This window comes from Artemia franciscana, chromosome 5 (assembly GCF_032884065.1).
Source record: "Artemia franciscana chromosome 5, ASM3288406v1, whole genome shotgun sequence".
NCBI lineage: Eukaryota > Metazoa > Arthropoda > Branchiopoda > Anostraca > Artemiidae > Artemia > Artemia franciscana.
Window position 1 is genome coordinate 27,263,140 of NC_088867.1, and position 27,463 is coordinate 27,290,602.

General features: G+C 32.3%; 1 long non-coding RNA gene across 22 annotated transcripts in view; it reads right to left on the reverse strand.

Annotated features, from left to right (window-relative positions):
- The window catches only part of LOC136027194 (uncharacterized), a 146,531-nt gene that overhangs the window by 83,611 nt on the left and 35,457 nt on the right, over nucleotides 1-27,463 (reverse strand). For 17 of the 22 annotated variants that reach the window (XR_010617522.1, XR_010617530.1, XR_010617526.1 and 14 more), the window contains 4 exons: nucleotides 24,600-25,238; nucleotides 9,248-9,513; nucleotides 7,907-8,141; nucleotides 3,482-4,120 (listed from right to left, as the gene is read on the reverse strand). This is a non-coding gene — a long non-coding RNA (uncharacterized LOC136027194). The remainder of the gene's footprint in view (nucleotides 1-3,481; nucleotides 4,121-7,906; nucleotides 8,142-9,247; nucleotides 9,514-24,599; nucleotides 25,239-27,463) is intronic. The other 5 variants (XR_010617528.1, XR_010617520.1, XR_010617533.1 and 2 more) reach the window with 5 other exon arrangements.

Consider the following 27,463-nt stretch of genomic DNA (forward strand, 5'->3'; position numbering starts at 1 on the left):
ATATTTTGCAAGACAGCTTAAATCATTTGTACAACATATCCTCTTCAATGGGAGCTGTTTTGCCTTGTACGTAAAGTGCTGTTAAAAATTACGCCCATATTCCATTTTAGTTTTGTCTGACATCTACAATTTTTATTTATTAATAACGTGTTGGCCTGCTGTCGGTTATTCCATGGACATTGATAAGGTTTCAAGGTTGTGGGATTAATATTTGGCGATGTTTGACAAAAAACGCCTTTCCATATCTCATTTGGATCTTTCTGCTCTGGATTTTTTTTTTAAGATTAAAATGATTCTCTTGTAATACAATCTACGCTAACTGATATTTTTAGGGCAAGCCAAAGCTAGTGGAATATTATGTTGGTACGCTTTCAAAATCAGACAGACATACTTTGAAAACCAAATATGGACTCTTGAACATATATGGCTAATCATGCTGTAAGCTTTACATAAAACACTGAAAATGGTCACTGTTGAAGATCAATGACCTTCCCTGAAAAATCAACATAAAAAAATTCAAAGGAGAAAAAGAGATATCAAGGGGGGTCTGTTTAATGCTTAAAATCTTAAAACCTTTTTAATGGTTATGACAAGAGACATTTGTTGAAAATATATATTGTTTTCAGCAATAGTATAATCAAGGCAAGGCCTGTAGCTTTGGGGGTTACAGGGGATAGTAGCTAAAATCTCATTTGTGATAATTTTCTTGTTCAAAGTTTGGCAAGAATAAATTCTAATTGTTAAGGTTTCACTTTTCGAATCTCTTCTTTTTCAACTTAGGAAATTAAAATGTAATTTGCAGCGATTACTTATTGCTGCAAATTAGTGCCTGTGAAACATTCTTTTTACGAGCTGTATTTAGTTCTTTTAGGTTTTATTTTTCAGTGCCTGTTTTTATTTAATGTTTTAGTTGTAGGTAGTCTAAAATATTGTCTTCGGAAAACTATTCTGATTAGCCCGAAATTATTCTAGTTTACTTATTTGAAGGGGTTGCCGAAGTCTGAAAGAACATTTTGCTGTATGAATTGTGAGTTGTGAATTTAAGAATGTGTCCTTGTGTGGAGTTGTAGGCTTTGGCTGAAGCCCTCTTCACCAAAATAAATGTGAAGGGAAGTAATGGACTAGCAAAGCAGATGTATTGCGAGGCCACCCCCACCCTCTCTTCTTCAGCGTTACTGTTGCGCGTATAGTTACGACCCCATTAGGTTATTTATTTGAAGTTTTCTGGCCCTTAAATTTGTATGGTCGATGTAAGTGCCCCCCCCACTTAAAGCAAAAATTGAAAATACCTAGGAAGAAGTCGAATTAACAAGCAAAAACCATCTTTTTTGGCCCCAGCCAATAGTTCTGCAGAGCTTTCCAAAATGTAATGTCATATTCATCAATCCGGCCTGAGGTCCACACTTTCCGTAAAAACCGCACAGGTTAGACCGTTTCCAGTTTCCACGGATAGACTGAGATCGGCGGCAAAAAAAAAAAAAAAAAAAAAAAAAAAAAAAAAAAAAAAAAAAAAAAAAAAAAAAAAAAAAAAAAAAAAAAAACGGGACAAAACCAGAGTGTTGCTCTCGCAACACAATAAACGGGTTTCCCTGATAAAAAAATGTCCAACATTAAATGTTAAGCCCTGTAGCGTTCTTTCATATTTTTTTTTTATCAGACTAAGACTAACATATAATAAGTAAAGATTGCACATAAAAATGAGAGATATGAAGAATGAGACAAGAAAATAGAGGATAAGAAGAGTGAGAAGTATGGAACGAGACATGAGAATGAAGAATTATTCTCCATTCCAAGGAAGGTATCGCAAACGAAGGTTGGATATGGCAGAAAAGGAAGAGGAAGATCGAAAGAAAAGGCACAGAAAAGATGGATTTCCCAACAGGGATAGCTCACGGTCTTCAAGAAATAGGAGAGAAGACAACTATGAGAGAACTAGGGAATATGAGGCTCCAAAATTTTTCTGGAGGAGGCCATAGGTTTTATAACAATTTTCTGCTTTAGATGCTGATATGCTTTTTACAGGATTGCAGTTTGGAAAATTCTCGTTTTCTATACATCAAAATTACTTTTTCCTTAGGCTAGTTTTAAATTTTTCGTAAGTTACTTTTATATTATGCTTGTTTTTCTTGAAGATGATCTTTTTGCCTCGAATTTGGATACATATATAGAGAGAAAAAAAGAACATCTTCCCACTTCTTTTTTGGCACAGAAAATGGTAATTTTAGCAAAACCGGGCGACAATGAGTGAAGGTGGCCCCTTCATGAAACCCCTGTCGGCTGAGCAGATAATACTCGCTTCAAAGTAAGCCAGGGGGACTTGGGAGCTTTCTAAAACTATCATAATATGAGTGAGTCTGCCCCTTCCACAACCTTCAGTCTTTATGTTAAAATGTTAATTTTCTCTAGAAATACGCCCATTAAAAATTCAACAGCCCTTCTGTTCGATCAATCTCCTAAAAGCATTGTGACAAAAAAGAAAGATTGAGCAAGGGAGCAGTCCCCCTCATATATAGAATAATTTCTGCTTGTTTTAATTTTTAATAATGCTCCTTACTTTTAAGTCAAAAACTTTTTTTTAATTTCTGACCCTTACTCAAATCTTGCCAAGAAATCCCCTTTCATTCCCCTGGGATCGTTTTCCCCCATGAAAAACACCCCTCCCACCCAAAAAAAAAATCATGTATATTTCCCAATAGCAAATAGTATAGCCTATATGAACAATGGAAAATTACATATCTTACAGCCCTTTCCTGAGGGACTATAGGGGTGAATACCATCTCCAGAGGCATAGTTAAAGGACCTTTTAACTATATTGAGTCTAAAAGTTATCCCAAAATTTTTATTGGACGCCTTCAAGGAAAAGAGGGATGTGTGAGGGGGACTACTTATTGTTCTTGAAAAGAACAAAGTCATTTTTTTTTACTTATATGCCCACAAAATGCAGGCAGAATTAAATAGGCTAGAACACAGTATTTTGAAAGACAAAATAGTAGGATAGAGTCTCTCTCTCCATTTAACTGCATGGATCCATAGTTATGTTCAATAGACTTATTGTTTTAAACATAATAAACTTGTGTTTAACATTTACTGTGTAAATGTTAAGCAATGAATAAGCACTGTATACTTAATTTTTTTGGTGGAATTAAATAAATAAAGTAATAGGAATGATAATAAAATATTATCGAAAGTAATATAAATAATATTTATAGTATATATATATATATATATATATATATATATATATATATATATATATATATATATATATATATACATATATATATATATATATATATATACATACATATATATATATATATATATATATATATATATATATATATATATATATATATATATATATATATATAAATAATATTATAATAAATTAAAATAAAAGTTTTAATAAAAGAGTGATAAAATAATTAAAGATAAATAAATAAAAAAATAAAAACTACTCATAAAACCCAAAAAAAATTACCTCAGGCGATAATTTGCTGAGCTTCATTGATGGATTCATCATTCCAATATTCTTAGAGCCTTTTGACAGTTTAATCCAATTATCATTTTTTACACTCTTTACACTAGATTTTTTATTCTCTACAATTTTCACAACTCTATCGCCATCAACAATTACTCTGGCGAATTTCTATATAGTGTTTTCTTCAACCAAAATTGTCATTTAAAATATGGATTTGCTCAGTAGCACTGTACACAACAGGATTTTGAACTTCTTTAGGACTACATTCAGCTGAAGGAGGCTAAGCGAGCACCTGTTCAAAATGAGGTTCATTGACTGTTGTCAAAGTTTGTGACCAAGGTAAATAACCGTCCGTTTTATTGACATTTACCTTCTGACATTTGGTAGGTTGCATTTTCACATTGTTTGGTATAACCTGCACTGGTGAGCCAACACTACTTGGAATCACAACTGGAAGATATTTGTGTGAAATCTACTCATGTGTTTGTGCTGGGAGCGTTGAGTCTGAGATGGATGAATGGTAGTTTGTGACATTGGACTTTGGTGTGAAGTCCCTACACTCAAAGTAACAGAGGCATGAGATGGTGGCGAAAACCCTGGAGACTGCATTGGGGCATATGAGCTCACTTGTTGCATTATCTGAAAGGTCAAGTTAAACAGTTCAAAACGAAAATAAATAAAAAAAGGAAACCAAAAATTTCAAAAAAGAAAGCAAAACAAAATAATTAGCTTCATTCGACGTTGCACTTTGATCTAGAATGATCTTCCTGAAGAAGTTATTCCTAAAAGTTTTATCTGTTTTCTCTTTCAAAAGAAGGTTCATTAGTCTACTAAAACCTTGACATAGCACTAGTGACAAATACCTAACAATACCTTGGACCACAAACTAAAAAAAATAATAATAAAAAAAAATTATATACTATACATACTAAAATCAAAAAGCACAGGAAATATTTAACACTATTAAAAGAGAAACAGTATGAGCTGGGTATAGCGTATTTCAGACCAAAATCAGCCGTATTTATTCAAAAATAAAAACTGAAGTTAAAAGCTTTCAAACAAAAAACAATTTCTCAATGCTTATTTTAAACAGGTTTTAAGGCTAGATTAAGAGTTTGAGTCAATAAAACAGAAACAAACAATTTATAAGTTCTTAATTATGAGGCCAAAAAAGGACAGATATTATGACTATTAATATAAGTATTACAAAATATTTTTTACTGAAAGTTGCTAAAAAGTCATGAAATTTCTTATGCAAAAATCAACCGTGTTTATTCAAAATTCGAAAAAAATTTCAATTCAATATTCTTTCTTGCCATTTTGAACACAAATTACTAATTAATTGCCACAGGCAAGTTTCAGAATAGTTTCTCTTTAAACGTGTTGCTTAGTGAATGCAGTTCATGCATATAAGTCTTGATGACTCATCCTCTTTGTCCCGTTTCTGGAAGGGATTAAATATAAAAAAAACTAATTTTTTTAGCTGAAAGTAAGGAGCGACATTAAACTTAAAACGAACAGAAATTACTCCGTATATGAAATGATTTGTCCCCTCCGCAATCCCTCGCTCTTTACGCTAAAACTTTTAATTGTTTTAAAAAGTAGAATTGTGGCAAAGAGTCAAACTTTAGCGTAAAGAGCGAGGGATTGCGGAGGGGACAAATCATTTCATATACGGAGTAATTTCTGTTCGTTTTAAGTTTTAATGTCGCTCCTTACTTTCAGCTAAAAAAATTAGTTTTTTTTTTATTTAATTTCTGAACGTTTTTGAATTAATGCATGTTTGGTTTTGGCTCTCCGCACATAAATTATTAAAATGAAATTTGTATATTAATTCTTTTTTTGGCTAAATGGCTTTCTCTTAGATTTGATCAGACTATTTTGAGAAATAAGGGGTGGAGAAGGAGGCCTAGTTGCCCTCCAATTTTTCGGTTACTTAAAAAGGCAACTAGAACTTTTAATTTTTAACGAACGTTTTTATTAGTAAAAAATATATGTAACTTGAGAATTAACTTACGTAACAAACTTTCATAACCTTATATTTTTATTATGTATACGAGGGGGTTTGTACCCTCGTTAATACCTCGCTCTTTACACTAAATCGTAAGTTTTGTCCCAATTCTTTAAGAATGACCCCTGAATCAGAAAGGCCGTAGAATAAATAGTTGAATTACTAAAAATACTTTAGCATAAAGAGCAAGGTATTTATCTCCTCCTAAATACCTCGCTCTTTATGCTAAAGTATTTTTAGAATCCCTCATATGCGTGATAATCTCTGTTAGTTTTAAGTTTCAATGCTACTTCTTCCTTTCATTTGAAAAAAAAACGTTTTCATGTTTATTTTTCATTGTTTTCTTATAGTAATGCTAGAGAGAGAATCCTGCGCCTTTGTCATTGAATTTTTCTTCCCCATGACAGATTCCTCCAAGGAAAGATCCTCCAACATAGCCCCCTCTTATCAGCCCCACCCCTAAACAAAATAAAATTCCCCTGAAAACGTCTGTACACTTCCCAATAACCATTACTATATGTAAACACTGGTCAAAGTTTGTAACTCGCAGCCCCTCCCCCAGGGATTGTGGGGGAGTAAGTCATCCCCAAAGACATAGTTATTATGGTTTTCGACTATGCTGAACAAAATGGCTATCTCAAAATTTTGATCCGTTGATTTTGGGGAAAAAATGAGCGTGGGAGGGGGCCTAGATGCCCTCCAATTTTTTTGGTCACTTAAAAAGGGCACTAGAACTTTTAATTTCCGTTAAAATGAGCCCTCTTGCGACATTCTAGGACCATTTGGTCGATACGATGACCCCTGGGAAAAAAACAAAAAAAAAAACAAAAAAAAAAAACAAATAAACACGCAACCGTGATTTGTCTTCTGGCAAAAAATACAAAATTCCACATTTTTGTAGATAGGAGCTTGAAACTTCTACAGTAGGGTTCTCTGATACGCTGAATCCGATGGTGTCATTTTCGTTAAGATCCTACGACTTTTGCGGGGTGTTTCCCCCTATTTTCCTAAATAAGGCAAATTTTCTCAGGCTCGTAACTTTTGATGGGTAAGACTAAACTTGATGAAACTTATATATTTAAAATCAGCATTAAAATGCGATTCTTTTGATGTAGCTTTTGATATGAAAATTCAATTTTTTAGAGTTTTGGTTACTATTGAGCCGGGTCGCTCCTTACTACAGTTCGTTACCACGAACTGTTTGATTATGTTGGCAAGAGGGGAGTTGGGGTTTCAATTTCCTAAATTTTGTGCGGAGGGGGGTTAACGACAACAACAAAAAAAAGTCAACTTTCAAACAGTTTGCTAAATTGAAATGTAACTATATATTGAGCATTCCAAGGCTTTAAGTAGCGAAAAAAAAAAAGAATATTTACAAAGATGTTAGATACACCCCTTCCCCTAGGATGGTAAATCTTTCTCCACTGTTCAATGTAAAGGTCATCTCCCACCCGTCAGATTTTTTACTCCCCTCCAAGATTTAAAATAAAATACCCTTTTTGGTATTTCGTTGAAAAAAAAAGAAAACAGAAAAATAGACAAATTGCCCCCTCCCAGATTTAATAAATATTGTCCCCTCAACCCAACATTTAAATTGGTTGAATTGCCGCCATTGGTTGTTCATACAAGGATGGTTGTTCATACAAGTATAGATGTTCCCAGATTTAATAAATTTTGTCACCTCAACCCAACATTTAAAATGATTGAATAGGTGCCATAGGCTGTCATACAAGGATGATTGTTCATACAAAGATGGTTCATACAAGGATGGTATTCATACCAGTGTCGACCACATTTTTTAAAGCCACAAATAGCCACAAATAGGGTCATCATTATTTTCAAATGATAATCAAAATTCTTGTAACCAGCCTACTTTCTGTTAGTGCTGAAGTGGTTAGCTTTTCAGAGATTTCTTGAACAGGATCTCGTTTGCAAATAGCAGGATATCGTTGCAATCAGGTTTTGAGTCCAGATAACGCAAAGCCAGTTAAATAAAAATTTTATTTAAACAATCTGAAGTTAAAAAATTATCGAAACGCTTGTAGTCTAAAAAAAAAACTTAGCCGGCATAATCTTAATATTATCTTGATTTAATAAAAAATGAGCCTTTCAACAATTTCCACTCAATGAATAAATAAAAAAAAAAGAATCCAATGTTAACAAAATCCGCAGTATAATAAACGAATCAAATTTTTAAATTAAATTAAAAGCTGGATAATAATATGCTACAGTTTGTTGTTTACCTCTTTTGCAAGTTCACCAAATTAAAATGTAACTAAGCATCGAGGTTTCCGAATCTTATAGTCGCAAAAAAAAACACAAAAAGGATAAGGACAGTTATTGACATTGACGTACTTTAACAATTATCTCCTATCTTATACAACTAAATTACATTCAACAGATTTAGAAATTACCTTACTGGGTAGAGGCAGGGTGACTGATGACCAATTATCAAAGGATTGGGTGGCGAGACATTAGGAAGCTGATTTATAATGTGAGGTGGAAGAGCACCAGATATGGGCTATGCATACACTAAGCATGTCTTAGACTGCACCATCCGCTGGATACTACTCCTTGATGGTATTCCTCTTAGCATCATCTGACAGAAGGACTGTACCATTGGTGTTTGATTTTGACCATTTCAGCAACCTATAAATATCACTCATAATGGAAACTCATTTTCAAATAAATATCTGCAATTTATTATTTATTTATGAAAAACTCGTTGTAACAAAAAAGACAGAGATATGTATTTGTCAAACCATTCATTTACAGAAGACAAAAACAAAAGCAAGAATAATAAAATATTACCGTTGTTTTGAGAGGGCCTTTTTTAATTTAGTGTTTGCCTTGTTTCAATTTGTCCTTAGCAATTTCATTGGTATATTCTCTTTACTGTTTATTTACTTTGGTGCACATGTAAGTCTTAGAGATAATTAATTAACTTAACAAATATCTTGGTGACTATGGGAATAAACTTGTTGGCAACCTGGCTTCAATGTAACTATGGTTCTAGTTAAATGCCTCATCAGGCCACACCGGTTGGCCATTAGAAGTGGTAAAAATACAAACCACCAAATCTAAGTCTTGAAGATAATTAAATACATAACGGAATTCATGACAAAGGAATAGATATGCAGACAACTTGATTTCAATTTAACTTTGGTTCTAGTTTGATGCAGCATCAGGCCACTATGGGTAGCCGTAGAATGTGGCAGTTGGGAGGTATCAAAACATTTAAATGGAATTCTCGGATGTCAAAACAAAATGAAAATATATTAATGGGTAAAACCTCTAACTAAGAAGCAGAATACCAGTCTTAATTAAAAAGTTTACCTGCTAATATTTGTTTTTCATTTCACTTTAATTAGTTTTTAGAAATAAATACTTCGCTGTAATGTTAATAGTTAACAATTCAATTTACTGATTTTATTCAAAATTTTCAATTATCTGCTACTCATATAAAGGATACCCACACATGCTCTATATCAAATGGAAATAAAGGGATTTCCCTGATAAAAAATGCCCAACATTAAAAGTTATGCCCTGTAGCGTTCTTTAATTTTTTTTTTTTATTTTTTTTTATCAGACTAAGACTAACATGTAATAAGCAAATATTGCACATAAAAATGGGAAATATGAAGAATGAGACATGAGAATGGAGGATAAAAAGAGTGAGAAATATGAAATGAGACATGAGAATGAAGAGTTAAAATACAAAGAATAAGCACAGAAGAATTAAAATGTATAATAACCTTGTTTAGGACCAGCAAAACAGTTGAAAAACTTTTCAAAAGCACGGGTCTTCAAGGTTCATGCACAGCTCCCTCAGTCCCATCATTTAGTTGAATAGCATCGGAAGAGCTCAAAGCCAGAGTCTGAATCAGCTCTTGATTCATCTGTTCATCTCCAGAGCTTGACAATTGTTTCTGAGATCCTTCCCCACTCCGTTGATTAAAGAGAATGGTCTTCTCTCTGGGATGAGCTGTAACAGCTGTTGTAAGTGGAAGTTGAGGCAGTACTGGAAAAATTAAGAGATTAATTACTAGAACCTAAAATTGCTTTTAAGATACTGACAGCTCAAGAAGCTGAAGTTGCAAGGACCTTAAAAGTTAAGTTGGAAGTTTAGGCAGCACTGACAGCACTAAAAGATCAATTACTAGAAACTAAATTTACCAATAAGATAGAAAAAGTCACAGAAGTTGAACTTGAGGAACTAATTGAACAAGAGCTAAGAGCTCAGATGGCACTTGTGACGAGGCCGGAAGAGCCAAGAGCTCATATGGTATGAGCTCTAGCAAATTTCTAAAAATCGATAGATTGATTTAAAAAAAAAATATCAGAGGCTTGATGCCGGTTGGGATTTAAAATAAGAGCTCTGAGTCACGAGGTCCTTCTAAATATGAAAATTCATTAAGATCTGATCACCCACTCGTAAATTAAAAATACCTAATTTTTCCTCTCCCTTCAGCCCCCCAGAGGGTCGAATCAGGGAAAACGACGTTATCAAGTCAATTTGTGCAGCTCTCTGACACATCTACCAATTTGCATCATCCTCGCACGTCCAGAAGCACCAAACTCGCCAAAGCACTGAACACCACCCACTAACTCCACCAAAAAAAGAGCGGATCCATTCCGGTTACGTCAATCACGTATCTACGACAATTGCTTATCCTATCCACCAAGTTTCATCCCGATCTCTCCACTCTAAACATTTTCCAAGATTTCTGGTTTCCCCCTCTAACTCCCTCCAATGTAAACAGATCTGGTCGGGATTTAAAATAAGAGCTCTGAGACATGATTTCCATCTAAATATCAAATTTCATTAAGATCCGGTCACCTGTTCGTAAGTTAAAAATACGTAATTTTTTTTCTAATTTTTCCGATTTATCCGTCCCCCCACTCACCCCCCTCCAGAAGGCGGAATCGGGGAAACGACAATTTATAATTTAAATCTGGCCTAGTTCCTAATACGCCTGCCAAATTTCATCGTCCTAGATTACCTGGAAGTGCTAAACTAGAATAACCGGGACAGACAGACAGACAGGATTTGTGATCGCTACATGTCACTTGGTAGATACCAAGTGCCATAAAAACGGTTTTTCATGTTTTAATGGATGTATCATCTGCTATAAACTAATAATAAACAAACTTTTACCTCCCATAACAACTACTATGCGTAAACTATAGGCAAATTTTAAAGCTTATACCCTTTTCCCGGCTGTTGGGGATTGAAGTTATACCCAAAGACATAGTTATTGAACTTTTCAACTATGCTAACAAAATGGTCATCTCAGAATTTTGAAAATGAGCCCTCTCCCTACATTATAGGACCATTGTGTCCTAGTTCATTTACCCTATCTACATAAAATAAACTGTATTATTTCTAAGTCATTTAAATTAAATAATCTTTTCAAATGTTGTGTTTTATTTTGAAAAAAATTACCATAAAAATAATTATAATAAAAAAAAAAAAAAATCCGGAATAAACCTCTCTTTAAAGTACAAGACAAATAAAGTGTTTTGTATGCAAAATAAATTTGAATACAAGGAAATAATAAACTTATTGACAAACAAAAACACGTGATTACGATGAAAACGTGTTGCTATCTTTGGCTGAGAGAAGATCACATGTGTCACAGGATGTAAACAAACATATGATTAAAACCAACTTGTTGGTATGCAGCCAGAATAAATAGTTCAGTATAGAAAGGTTGAGTAATTAGATGGCTATGAAAAGATAATTAAACAAGGAAAAAAAATGCATAGAATTATTGAGACAATAGGGCAAAGTGAAAAAAAAAAAAGTAAATATAGTCAATGAGTTACTGAAGACTATATACATAAAACTATACCCTTGAAGCCAAAATTGAATATACCGAGCGAGAAGTCGAATTATTTGAAAAAATGAAGAAAATTTTTAGTGAAATATATATATATATATATATATATATATATATATATATATATATATATATATATATATATATATATATATATCTATATATATAAAAATAAGTTGTCTGTGGATGGATGGATGGATGGATGTGTCAGGTGACGTCACCTGAAAAAACTGGATCAGGTGACGTCAAAACTGAAAAAACTAAAAAAAGGCAAAAACTACAAAAAAAACTAAAAACTAATAAAAAAAATAAAAAAGCTAAAAAACTAAAAAAACTATAAAGGTAAAAACCAATAAAAAACTAAAAAAAAAACTGAAAAAACTAAAAAAGGCAAAAACTACAAAAAAAACTAAAAACTAATAAAAAAAGTAAAAAAGCTAAAAAACTAAAAAAACTAAAAAAAGGTAAAAAACTAAAAAAAATAAAAAATAAAAAAAACTAAAAAAAAGGAAAAAACTGAAAAATAAGCTAAAATAAAGGTAAAAACCAATAAAAAACTAAAAAAAAAAAGGAAAAAACTAATAAATGACGACACTCAAAGAGAAAAAAAAGGCAAAAACTACAAAAAAAACTAAAAACTAATAAAAAAAATAAAAAAGCTAAAAAACTAAAAAAACTAAAAAAAGGCAAAAACTACAAAAAAAACTAAAAACTAATAAAAAAGCTAAAAAACTAAAAAAACTAAAAAAAAGGCAAAAACTACAAAAAAACTAAAAACTAATAAAAAAAATAAAAAAGCTAAAAAACTAAAAAAAACTAAAAAAACTAAAAAAAGGTAAAAAACTAAAAAAACTAAAAACAAAAAAAAACTAAAAAAGGTAAAAACTAAAAGAACTAAAAAAGAAAAAAATAAATGACGACACTCAAAGAGAAAGCGACCAGGACAAAAGGAATGTTCGATTAGCAATCAACAAAGCACCGGGACACAGGGAGTATAAATGACGACCCGGGGGAAACAGGGGGATATAAATGACGACCGGGACAAAAAAACTAAAAAGAAAAAAAAACTAAAAACTAATAAAAAAACTAAAAAATCTAAAAATCTAAATAAGCTAAAAAAGAAAAAAAAAGGAAAAAAATACAAATGACGACCGGGACACAGGGAATATAAATGACGACCGGGACACAGGGACACAACTACAACGGGGACACCGGGGGAAACAGGGGGATATAAATGACGACCGGGACAAAAAAACTAAAAAGAAAAAAAAACTAAAAACTAATAAAAAAACTAAAAAATCTAAAAATCTAAATAAGCTAAAAAAGAAAAAAAAAGGAAAAAAATAAAGGAGAAAAACAAAACTAAAAAACGAATGTATATACAGACCGGGACACCGGGATACAAATGACGACCGGGACCCGGGACACAGGGAATATAAATGACGACCGGGACACAGGGACACAACTACAACGGGGACACCGGGGGAAACAGGGGGATGTAAATGACGACCGGGACACCGGGAAAGGGAATGGTCGATTAGCAATCACCATCAACAAAGCTCAAGGGCAATCATTAGAATCATGAGGTATAGATCTGAATACAGATTGTTTTCCCATGGACCATTATATGTTGCATGTTCAAGAGTCGGTAAACCTGACAATCTATTTATATGCAAAGACAATGGGACAGCAAAGAATGTTGTATATTCGCAAGTTTTACGTAGTTAAAACCATATATATATATATCTATCTATATTCACAGGTGGGACATAGGGACACAACTACAATGGCGCGTAACTATTATGGCGCGTAACGACTTACGCGCGCGGGGGGGCTTGGGGGGGGCGCGAAGCGCCCCCACCAACTAGGTGTTGGGGTGGCGCGAAGCGCCACCCCAACAGCTAGTATATATATATATATATAGTAATGTTAAGAGTTTTGACTAGCGAAAAATCTTATAAAAATATAAAAAGCAAACCGAATTTCAAGAATGTAATCCGAATTAATTATAGGTTTACTCAATAGATGAAAGTGTCAGCTTCTCCCTGTCACCGTTTAAATTATTTGAATTCTTAAATCAACTGAAAAAATCCCATTGCTAAATTGAATAATTTAATCATTCAATATATATTATTTTGACTATCTTATTTATAGTGATTAATATAGTGTAACTATCTTGTTTATATTGTAAACCGGGGAAACTTTTAATTAAGACAATACACTGCCAATTAAGACAATGGCAACACTGACGAAAATATGCCCCGGCTTTAAAATTTTCATAATTAAAAAAAAAAAAATGTATTAGAAAAATCGATGTTTTCACGTATTAATACACGAACGAACAGTCTAGGGGCAAAAAATTTTCCTTTTGATGCCCTTGGTGCATTCACAAATAGGAAAGTTTTGACACCATTCCTCCATTTTTGACACCATTAACCAATTCCAAAAAAAGAAGTAAGTTTAAAGAACGTAATTCGACAGGTTGATAGAGCTGAGTCTCATTTATCGACTGATAGCAAAACCGTTTTATGTCGAAAATCTAAAGACAAGGGATAGCAGAACAAGACATGTCAGAATCCTTATTAAAAATTTATGTTCCAAGATGCATTTGCTCGTATTTTGACTCTTCTTCTCATTTATTTCAGGAAAAGGGACTTCGGCCTAAGCTCACAACTCGACAAAGGACCGATTCTTACAGCGAAATGTTCTTCCAAACTTCGGAAGCCCCTTCTAATAAGTAACTCAGAATAGCTTTGGGCTAATCGGAGTAGTTTTTCCAAGAAAATGTTTTAAGCTACTGTGTTAAAACATTAAATAAAAACATGAATTTTTCCGAGGGTGGGTGGGGGGTTCACATAAACAAAAAAACAACTAATAACGACAAAAATGTGCTTATATCCATTTTTGTTATGTTTTTACGAGTCAGAAAACATTTTGGGGGAGGGGAGGGGTTCAAACCCCAAAACCTAACCTGGATTTCAAAACCTAACCCAATTTCAAGAATGTAATTCGAATTAATAATTACAAATATTGATATGCTGGTACATTTTATTCTAGAAAAAAATTAAAAAGATAAAAATAAGCACCCAAAAAAGGTAAATAAGTTCTATTCACAAAAAGAATGTTCCACTGATATTTATTTGAGCCTAATTGCCAGTTTTAAGCGCATTGATTTTTGGTTTCAGCCATACATTTCAATGGCTGAATGTATTTCTAATGATTTGAATCATACTATTTGCTATGCATTGCTTCAAACGTAAAATGCATACTAGGTTTTTTACGACTGTAAGATTTTGGAAAACAAGATTTTAATTACAACCATAACTAAAATAGCGCTGTTACTGGGCCTTTTATGCAAGGCTGTTACATCCAAGAAACAGCTGAATTGGGCTGTTACAACCGTTAAACGGAATGTTTCCGAAGACCATACGTCAGCAATTCTCTTTGCATTGATTGGTGCAAATATCTAAGAGCTATGTCGTTCATTAATATAAGGAAATGAAATCGTTAAAACTTTCCAGTTGTGAAACTTACTTACATAAAGCAACAACATAATAGATATTAACATGGATCAAAGTTTTGAATTAGAAATATCTTTTTATTGTGACTGTGCGATTTGTAAAGGCCATTACCACGACTTTAGCAATTCTTATGAGAGTAATGCAGCAAATTTAGAAACAGTGGAAAATGGAATAGACGAGGATAATTTGGAAGAAATGAGGCGAAGAATCCTGGATGAAATGGAGAGAAAATTACTTAGGGCAGGCTCATCAATTTCTGCAGTGGAAGAGAGTGACCAATATCACAAGAAACAATACAAACAAAGGACACCCTCTCCATTCCAAGGAAGGTATCGCAAACGAAGGTTGGATATGGCAGAACAGGAAGAGGAAGATCGAAAGAAAAGGCACAGAAAAGATGGATTTCCCAACAGGGATAGCTCACGGTCTTCAAGAAATAGGAGAGAAGACAGTTATGAGAGAAGAAGGAAATATGAGGCTCCAAAATCTTTCTGGAGGAGACCATAGGTTTTATAACAATTTTCTGTTTTAGATGCTGATATGCTTTTACAGGATTACAGTTTGGAAAATTCTCGATTTCTAGATATCAAAATTACTTTTTCCTTAGGCTAGTTTTAAATTTTTCGTAAGTTAGTTTTATATTATGATTGTTTTTCTTGAAGATGATCTTTTTGCCTCGAATTTGAATATATATATATATATAGAGAGAGAGAAAAAGAATATCTTCCCATTTCGTTTTTGGCACAGAAAATGGTAATTTTAGCAAAACCGGGCGACAATGAGTGAAGGTGGCCCCTTCATGAAACCCCTGTCGGCCGAGCAGATAATACTCGCTTCAAAGTAAGCGAGGGGGACTTGGGAGCTGGCTAAAACTACCATAATATGAGTGAATCTGCCCCTTCCACAACCTTCAGTCTTTATGTTAAAAATCTTTATCTTCTTTAGAAATACGTCCATTCAAAATTAAACGGCCCATCTGTTCGATCAATCTCCTAAAAGCATTGTGACAAAAAGTAAAACAAAAAAGGAAGATTGAGCAAGAGATCAGTCCCCCTCATATATAGAATAATTTCTGCTTGTTTTAAATTTTAATACTGCTCCTTACTTTTAAGTCAAAAAACTTTTTTTTAATTTCTGACCCTTACTCATATCTTGCCAAAAAATCCCTTTTCATTCTCCTTGGAACGTTTTCCCCTATGAAAAATACCCCCCCCCCAAAAAATGTATATTTCCCAATAACAAATAGTATAGCCTATATGAACAATGGGCAGATTACATATCTTACAGCCCTTTCCTCAGGGATTACAGGGGTCAATCCCATCTCAAGAGGCATAGTTAAAGGACCTTTTAACTAACCTCCATTGGGAGTGTGGGAGGGACAGGAGACTTGAAAGAGTGCTAGAAATTATACAGCTAAAAAATATGGATTAGTTATGCACTGTTTTCATTTCAAGAGGGGGGAGGGGTAAACGTAAACTGAAGAAAAAACTCATCAGAAAACAACGAGGGAAATAAGACACAGGAAACCTCAAAGATCTCGGGATATTGGGGATTGGGGGTTGAGACTGTCCAAACGCCTGGTTTCAAAGACGATGCTGGCTGTACTGATGACAAGAATAAAAAGATAAGCTTGCAGTAAGAAAAAAAAGTGCTGACACCTACACAAAACCTTTGCTAATCCATCTTTAGTGAACAATGTAGGCTTCAAAAATACTGAAAAAATGACAATACAAAATTGACGAATCAAAAAAGCTAACAATGGAAGTCATGGAGAACAAAACTAACAAACATCGAATCAACCCAAAAGATACATAAATAGTAGTAATCCTTCTTGTTTTGTCAATAATAGAAGTTAAGATTACCAAAATTTTTTCTATTTGTCTTGTCAGACTTTCAACTTTTCGTTTACTAGCATATGTATCTAATTTACTTGTGCCAATTTAGCGATTAGAAAAACAACAACAAGTTATTCAGTGCTGAAGACTTTAGCGTATAGATCAAGGTATTGAGGACCCCTTCATATGTGGAATAATTTCCGTTCGTTTTCAGTTTTAATGTTGCTCCTTTCTTTAAAGGAGCTTTAAAGTTGCTCCTTTCTCATATTTTTTTTAAAAATTATGAAAAATATAAATAGCCTATTATTGAAATCAAAAATTATATTGCAATTGAGGTATCGGGTTGAATTGAACCTGCCTCCTCTTGTATTCTAATTTATTATTTTCAATGCAATTAGTTTATACTTGGATTCGTCAAACGAAAAAATAGATGAATTTACAAGGAAATTAGAAATTAATAAAAGGACATAAAGGAGGTAAATGGTTCATCTCCCCTTAGGTTTTATGCTAACCTCACCACCCGAATATATACAATAATGTACAGAAATTGAAAAGGTTAACATAAAACAAAGAGGGGGTAATCCAAAACTGATGATTTATCCTGCGCCCCCTATCGGAAGAGGGGAAAAACATTTCGGCTGATTCCAGAGAAATCCTAATATGATAAAACAATGGTATACACATCCTTCTTATCAATGAGAATTGAGACACTGTAATTAGAATTAGAACTAAAACAATTAATTAAGTCATTAAATAACTAATAATTATTAATTATCATTATTCTCAACATTAAATCCAGTTATACTCTTGTTGAATTGTTTCAACAATTGTGTTACAACACTAAGTCCTTGGTTATAATCACTGCGTCTCTGATAAAGTCCATTAAAGAATAAAGTCATTTTTTTTTACTTATATGCCCACAAAATGCAGGCAGGATTAAATAGGCTACAACACAGTCTTTTGAAAGACAAAATATTAGGATAGAGTCTCTCTCTCCATTTAACTGCATAGATCCATAGTTATGTTTAATAGACTTTAACTAGATATGTATGTAAAATCTATTTCTGACTAAATTCCTTATATTCTTTTGCCTCTTACATTACCAAAAAACCCTCTTCCTTGTTATTTATTCCATTTACCTCATCAACCCCCTTTTTGTTCACTAGTTTAATTTCTTTTTAAATTCTGCGAGTTTTTTTTTATGTTTCCAATGTTTGTAACATGTCAACTTATCAATCTGTCTTTTTCTTGATCAATATTACCATATTTCTCTTTTTTATTGTCTTTGTTTTGTTTCTGAATTGTGAATTGGCTTATTTTGACTTAGGATAAGTCATTTTCTGAGATATAAATCTTATCTGAGTCAACGCATACTAGGAGTGTCCATTCACAAAACTTTAGGGAGAGGGGAGTAAATATGTTTCTCCAAATCTAGGGGTTAATTTTGTTGTTTTTTCGACTGTCCATACCGCTCTCTCCCTCCCCGTCAATTTATATGTCTAACACAGATCCATCTTGAGGACTGAACAGCAGGATGGGGAAGTGTATCTGCGACAGAGGCAGTTTTCAGAAAAATACAAGGAAATTTGCAAGAATCTCCCCCCCCCATCTTGGAAAGTGAATCTCAAAAATAAATTTGTCTCAAAACTTCAGTATTGTTTTTGGGAGGAAGGGTCTTTCGATTAACCAGATTCAAAGAACAATTAGGGGAGAATAACAGGTCTAGATATATCCTGATAAAAGCAAATTTCAAAGTATTACAGGTTAACCAAGACAAACCTAATTACCTTGACCTTGTTTGTTTACTATTAGACCTATAGTTTACTATACTGTGTAAGTGTTAAGCAATGATTAAGCACTGTATACTTACTTTTTTTGGAAGAATTAAATAAATAAAGTAATAGGAATGATAATAAAATATTATCGAAAGTAACATAAATAATATTTATAATATATATATATATATATATATATATATATATATATATATATATATATATATATATATATATATATAATATATATATATAAAATATATAAAATACATATATATATATAATATATATAATAATAATATATATAATAATATTATAATAAATTAAAATAAAAGGTTTAATAAAAGAGTGTAAAATAATTAAAGATAAATAAAAAAGTAAAAACTACTCATAAAACCCAAAAAAATTACCTCAGGCGATATTTTGCTGAGCTTCATTGATGGCTTCATCATTCCAATATTCTTAGAGCCTTTTGGCAGTTTAATCCAATTATCAGTTTTTACACTCTTTACACTAGATTTTTCATTCTCTACAATTTTCACAACTCTATCACCATCAACAATTACTGTGCCGAATTTCTATATAATGTTTTCTTCAACCAAAATTGGACTTTATCCTTTGTCCTTTTGATGTTAGTTTTTTGGTCTTTTTCATGAGGCCCTTTATAAGGGATTTTTTTGTCATTTAAAATATGGATTTGCTCACTAGCACTGTACAAAACAGGATTTTGAACAATTTAAAAAGCACAGGAGATATTTAACACCATTAAAAGATGAACTGTGCAAAATATTTTTGCTGATATATGAGCTGGATATAGCGTATTTCAGACTAAAATCAGCCGTATTTATTCAACAATAAAAACTGAAGTTAAAGGCTTTCAAACAAAAAACAATTTGTCAATGCTTATTTTAAAACCGTTTTATGGCTAACTTTTTAAGATTAAGAGTTTGAGTCAGTAAAACAGAAACAAACAATTCATAAGTTCTTAATTATGAAGCCAAAAAAGGACAGATATTATGACTATTAATAGAAGTATTACAAAATACTTTTAACTGAAAGTTGCTAAAAAGTCATGAAATTTCTTATGCAAAAATCAGCCGTGTTTATTCAAAATTCGAAAAAAAAAATTCAATTCAATATGTACAGAAAATTCAGAAAAGAATTCCAACAATCTTGCAATTTTTCGGAAATACACATATGGGGGAGAAGGGTACACACCCACGAAAACATTTAAGAGGGCAAATAAAAGAAATGGCAAGAAATTCCGATTTGATGATTACTATTTGATGTTGTTTCATTTCATATATAATCTTTTTAATGGTTGACTTGAATATATACAGCTTTATGTGACGCAAAATACAAATTCCATAGCCATTACTAAACAAAATCTTGTTTGATATATAGGATTGTATATAAATAAACACATAAAATTACTCCAAGCAGCATTTTTGATATTGTCTCTTTCCCCTCCTCTAACAGTAATAGTTTTAAAGTCTATTCCGTCACTTGCATTTTACTGAAAACTTTTTCAGTCGATGTTTTTCAAAACATCGACGAATAATAAACGAAAATCACTAGAATAATCATGATGAATGAAAAGAACTAATGAAAATAAACTGAATATTTAATATATAAGAATATTAATCCCACAAAACTCAGCAATTCAAGATTTTTTTGATTTTTTCGTTTCATTTTTTTCCAAAATTATAATTATAATCATAAGAAATGTATATAATATAATTTGTTTTCAAAACGCACGAATGAAGTAACAGGCTTTAGAACATTTGCATTTAGAGGAGGGGGAAGGGGGCAGTAGCTAAACTCCAGCTTGAATTAAATTTGCTCATTCTAAGTTTGACTTCAATATCCAATTTAGCTTTTACTCTTTTTAAGATTTACTAATTCATCTATATCAGTATCTATAATATTTATGTTTGATATAATTATTTGTTTTAATTTCTGGTCATTTCAAGTTTAGATTACTATTGGACTTTACTTAAGCTGATCTTAAGTTTAATATGGCTCTTTGCTTTTAAAAACTTCTTCTTTTTACTACATTATTATCTGTTAATTTTTTGATTGCCAAAGTTTATTATTGGTTAATATAGTGAATATTTCTAAGTTTTCATGTCTTTGGCTTAAAAATAAAAATTTTCTATTTTAATCTAGTAGGGCTAATTAGTGTATTTTTATTTATTTTAATAGCCCCATCAACGTTCCCTGAACGGGGATGTTTAATATTTTTTACTGTTTTTCAACAGAGAACTGAAAATTAAAGAGAATTAATTAATAAAAAAAAAAAAAAAAAAAACAATTCATACAAAGAACCACTATTCGCACCTATTCATAAAATAATATAATTATTCAAAATTATCAGTTGTGGTGAAAGATAAATTTGTTTCATTTAGTTTTCATTTTAAAGCCAACATGTTTTACTTTTAACACAAGTTAAACCATGGACAAACAGTAAATTTAAGAGCGCCATCTATTTTCAAACAAAGATAACTTTTTCAAGATTTGAAGCACAGAATAACAAAGTGGTGTCTTTCTTGCCGTTGATAGCATCGTGTCGTTTATTTGTAGCTTTCCGTTTTGGATATTTTGCAAGACAGCTTAAATCATTTGTACAACATATCCTCTTCAATGGGAGCTGTTTTGCCTTGTACGTAAAGTGCTGTTAAAAATTACGCCCATATTCCATTTTAGTTTTGTCTGACATCTACAATTTTTATTTATTAATAACGTGTTGGCCTGCTGTCGGTTATTCCATGGACATTGATAAGGTTTCAAGGTTGTGGGATTAATATTTGGCGATGTTTGACAAAAAACGCCTTTCCATATCTCATTTGGATCTTTCTGCTCTGGATTTTTTTTTTAAGATTAAAATGATTCTCTTGTAATACAATCTACGCTAACTGATATTTTTAGGGCAAGCCAAAGCTAGTGGAATATTATGTTGGTACGCTTTCAAAATCAGACAGACATACTTTGAAAACCAAATATGGACTCTTGAACATATATGGCTAATCATGCTGTAAGCTTTACATAAAACACTGAAAATGGTCACTGTTGAAGATCAATGACCTTCCCTGAAAAATCAACATAAAAAAATTCAAAGGAGAAAAAGAGATATCAAGGGGGGTCTGTTTAATGCTTAAAATCTTAAAACCTTTTTAATGGTTATGACAAGAGACATTTGTTGAAAATATATATTGTTTTCAGCAATAGTATAATCAAGGCAAGGCCTGTAGCTTTGGGGGTTACAGGGGATAGTAGCTCAAATCTCATTTGTGATAATTTTCTTGTTCAAAGTTTGGCAAGAATAAATTCTAATTGTTAAGGTTTCACTTTTCGAATCTCTTCTTTTTCAACTTAGGAAATTAAAATGTAATTTGCAGCGATTACTTATTGCTGCAAATTAGTGCCTGTGAAACATTCTTTTTACGAGCTGTATTTAGTTCTTTTAGGTTTTATTTTTCAGTGCCTGTTTTTATTTAATGTTTTAGTTGTAGGTAGTCTAAAATATTGTCTTCGGAAAACTATTCTGATTAGCCCGAAATTATTCTAGTTTACTTATTTGAAGGGGTTGCCGAAGTCTGAAAGAACATTTTGCTGTATGAATTGTGAGTTGTGAATTTAAGAATGTGTCCTTGTGTGGAGTTGTAGGCTTAGGCTGAAGCCCTCTTCACCAAAATAAATGTGAAGGGAAGTAATGGACTAGCAAAGCAGATGTATTGCGAGGCCACCCCCACCCTCTCTTCTTCAGCGTTACTGTTGCGCGTATAGTTACGACCCCATTAGGTTATTTATTTGAAGTTTTCTGGCCCTTAAATTTGTATGGTCGATGTAAGTGCCCCCCCCCCACTTAAAGACAAAACTGAAAATACCTAGGGAGAAGTCGAATTAACAAGCAAAAACCATCTTTTTTGGCCCCAGCCAATAGTTCTGCAGAGCTTTCCAAAATGTAATGTCATATTCATCAATCCAGCCTGAGGTCCACACTTTCCGTAAAAACCGCACAGGTTAGACCGTTTCCAGTTTCCACGGATAGACTGAGATCGGCGGCAAAAAAAAAAAAAAAAAAAAAAAAAAAAAAAAAAAAAAAAAAAAAAAAAAAAAAAAAAAAAAAAAAAAAACGGGACAAAACCAGAGTGTTGCTCTCGCAACACAATAAACGGGTTTCCCTGATAAAAAAATGTCCAACATTAAATGTTAAGCCCTGTAGCGTTCTTTCATATTTTTTTTTTATCAGACTAAGACTAACATATAATAAGTAAAGATTGCACATAAAAATGAGAGATATGAAGAATGAGACAAGAAAATAGAGGATAAGAAGAGTGAGAAGTATGGAACGAGACATGAGAATGAAGAATTATTCTCCATTCCAAGGAAGGTATCGCAAACGAAGGTTGGATATGGCAGAAAAGGAAGAGGAAGATCGAAAGAAAAGGCACAGAAAAGATGGATTTCCCAACAGGGATAGCTCACGGTCTTCAAGAAATAGGAGAGAAGACAACTATGAGAGAACTAGGGAATATGAGGCTCCAAAATTTTTCTGGAGAGGCCATAGGTTTTATAACAATTTTCTGCTTTAGATGCTGATATGCTTTTTACAGGATTGCAGTTTGGAAAATTCTCGTTTTCTATACATCAAAATTACTTTTTCCTTAGGCTAGTTTTAAATTTTTCGTAAGTTACTTTTATATTATGCTTGTTTTTCTTGAAGATGATCTTTTTGCCTCGAATTTGGATACATATATAGAGAGAAAAAAAGAACATCTTCCCACTTTTTTGGCACAGAAAATGGTAATTTTAGCAAAACCGGGCGACAATGAGTGAAGGTGGCCCCTTCATGAAACCCCTGTCGGCTGAGCAGATAATACTCGCTTCAAAGTAAGCCAGGGGGACTTGGGAGCTTTCTAAAACTATCATAATATGAGTGAGTCTGCCCCTTCCACAACCTTCAGTCTTTATGTTAAAATGTTAATTTTCTCTAGAAATACGCCCATTAAAAATTCAACAGCCCTTCTGTTCGATCAATCTCCTAAAAGCATTGTGACAAAAAAGAAAGATTGAGCAAGGGAGCAGTCCCCCTCATATATAGAATAATTTCTGCTTGTTTTAATTTTTAATAATGCTCCTTACTTTTAAGTCAAAAACTTTTTTTTAATTTCTGACCCTTACTCAAATCTTGCCAAGAAATCCCCTTTCATTCCCCTGGGATCGTTTTCCCCCATGAAAAACACCCCTCCCACCCAAAAAAAAAAATCATGTATATTTCCCAATAGCAAATAGTTTAGCCTATATGAACAATGGAAAATTACATATCTTACAGCCCTTTCCTGAGGGACTATAGGGGTGAATACCATCTCCAGAGGCATAGTTAAAGGACCTTTTAACTATATTGAGTCTAAAAGTTATCCCAAAATTTTTATTGGACGCCTTCAAGGAAAAGAGGGATGTGTGAGGGGGACTACTTATTGTTCTTGAAAAGAACAAAGTCATTTTTTTTTACTTATATGCCCACAAAATGCAGGCAGAATTAAATAGGCTAGAACACAGTATTTTGAAAGACAAAATAGTAGGATAGAGTCTCTCTCTCCATTTAACTGCATAGATCCATAGTTATGTTCAATAAACTGATTGTTTTAAACATAATAAACTTGTGTTTAACATTTACTGTGTAAATGTTAAGCAATGAATAAGCACTGTATACTTAATTTTTTTGGTGGAATTAAATAAATAAAGTAATAGGAATGATAATAAAATATTATCGAAAGTAATATAAATAATATTTATAGTATATATATATATATATATATATATATATATATATATATATATATATATATATATATATATATATATATATATATATATATACATATATATATATATATATATATATATATATATATATATATATACATATATATATATATATATATATATATATATATATATATATATATATATATATATATATATATATATATATATATATATATATATATATATATATAAATAATATTATAATAAATTAAAATAAAAGTCTTAATAAAAGAGTGATAAAATAATTAAAGATAAATAAATAAAAAAATAAAAACTACTCATAAAACCCAAAAAAAATTACCTCAGGCGATAATTTGCTGAGCTTCATTGATGGATTCATCATTCCAATATTCTTAGAGCCTTTTGACAGTTTAATCCAATTATCATTTTTTACACTCTTTACACTAGATTTTTTATTCTCTACAATTTTCACAACTCTATCGCCATCAACAATTACTCTGGCGAATTTCTATATAGTGTTTTCTTCAACCAAAATTGTCATTTAAAATATGGATTTGCTCAGTAGCACTGTACACAACAGGATTTTGAACTTCTTTAGGACTACATTCAGCTGAAGGAGGCTAAGCGAGCACCTGTTCAAAATGAGGTTCATTGACTGTTGTCAAAGTTTGTGACCAAGGTAAATAACCGTCCGTTTTATTGACATTTACCTTCTGACATTTGGTAGGTTGCATTTTCACATTGTTTGGTATAACCTGCACTGGTGAGCCAACACTACTTGGAATCACAACTGGAAGATATTTGTGTGAAATCTACTCATGTGTTTGTGCTGGGAGCGTTGAGTCTGAGATGGATGAATGGTAGTTTGTGACATTGGACTTTGGTGTGAAGTCCCTACACTCAAAGTAACAGAGGCATGAGATGGTGGCGAAAACCCTGGAGACTGCATTGGGGCATATGAGCTCACTTGTTGCATTATCTGAAAGGTCAAGTTAAACAGTTCAAAACGAAAATAAAGAAAAAAAGGAAACCAAAAATTTCAAAAAAGAAAGCAAAACAAAATAATTAGCTTCATTCGACGTTGCACTTTGATCTAGAATGATCTTCCTGAAGAAGTTATTCCTAAAAGTTTTATCTGTTTTCTCTTTCAAAAGAAGGTTCATTAGTCTACTAAAACCTTGACATAGGACTAGTGACAAATACCTAACAATACCTTGGACCACAAACTAAAAAAAATAATAATAAAAAAAAATTATATACTATACATACTAAAATCAAAAAGCACAGGAAATATTTAACACTATTAAAAGAGAAACAGTATGAGCTGGGTATAGCGTATTTCAGACTAAAATCAGCCGTATTTATTCAAAAATAAAAACTGAAGTTAAAAGCTTTCAAACAAAAAACAATTTCTCAATGCTTATTTTAAACAGGTTTTAAGGCTAGATTAAGAGTTTGAGTCAATAAAACAGAAACAAACAATTTATAAGTTCTTAATTATGAGGCCAAAAAAGGACAGATATTATGACTATTAATATAAGTATTACAAAATATTTTTTACTGAAAGTTGCTAAAAAGTCATGAAATTTCTTATGCAAAAATCAACCGTGTTTATTCAAAATTCGAAAAAAATTTCAATTCAATATTCTTTCTTGCCATTTTGAACACAAATTACTAATTAATTGCCACAGGCAAGTTTCAGAATAGTTTCTCTTTAAACGTGTTGCTTAGTGAATGCAGTTCATGCATATAAGTCTTGATGACTCATCCTCTTTGTCCCGTTTCTGGAAGGGATTAAATATAAAAAAAACTAATTTTTTTAGCTGAAAGTAAGGAGCGACATTAAACTTAAAACGAACAGAAATTACTCCGTATATGAAATGATTTGTCCCCTCCGCAATCCCTCGCTCTTTACGCTAAAACTTTTAATTGTTTTAAAAAGTAGAATTGTGGCAAAGAGTCAAACTTTAGCGTAAAGAGCGAGGGATTGCGGAGGGGACAAATCATTTCATATACGGAGTAATTTCTGTTCGTTTTAAGTTTTAATGTCGCTCCTTACTTTCAGCTAAAAAAATTAGTTTTTTTTATATTTAATTTCTGAACGTTTTTGAATTAATGCATGTTTGGTTTTGGCTCTCCGCACATAAATTATTAAAATGAAATTTGTATATTAATTCTTTTTTTGGCTAAATGGCTTTCTCTTAGATTTGATCAGACTATTTTGAGAAATAAGGGGTGGAGAAGGAGGCCTAGTTGCCCTCCAATTTTTCGGTTACTTAAAAAGGCAACTAGAACTTTTAATTTTTAATGAACGTTTTTATTAGTAAAAAATATATGTAACTTGAGAATTAACTTACGTAACAAACTTTCATAACCTTATATTTTTATTATGTATACGAGGGGGTTTGTACCCTCGTTAATACCTCGCTCTTTACACTAAATCGTAAGTTTTGTCCCAATTCTTTAAGAATGACCCCTGAATCAGAAAGGCCGTAGAATAAATAGTTGAATTACTAAAAATACTTTAGCATAAAGAGCAAGGTATTTATCTCCTCCTAAATACCTCGCTCTTTATGCTAAAGTATTTTTAGAATCCCTCATATGCGTGATAATCTCTGTTAGTTTTAAGTTTCAATGCTACTTCTTCCTTTCATTTGAAAAAAAAACGTTTTCATGTTTATTTTTCATTGTTTTCTTATAGTAATGCTAGAGAGAGAATCCTGCGCCTTTGTCATTGAATTTTTCTTCCCCATGACAGATTCCTCCAAGGAAAGATCCTCCAACATAGCCCCCTCTTCTCAGCCCCACCCCTAAACAAAATAAAATTCCCCTGAAAACGTCTGTACACTTCCCAATAACCATTACTATATGTAAACACTGGTCAAAGTTTGTAACTCGCAGCCCCTCCCCCAGGGATTGTGGGGGAGTAAGTCATCCCCAAAGACATAGTTATTACGGTTTTCGACTATGCTGAACAAAATGGCTATCTCAAAATTTTGATCCGTTGATTTTGGGGAAAAAATGAGCGTGGGAGAGGGCCTAGATGCCCTCCAATTTTTTTGGTCACTTAAAAAGGGCACTAGAACTTTTAATTTCCGTTAAAATGAGCCCTCTTGCGACATTCTAGGACCATTTGGTCGATACGATGACCCCTGGAAAAAAAAAAAAAAAAAAAAAAAAAAAAAAAAAAAAAACACGCAACCG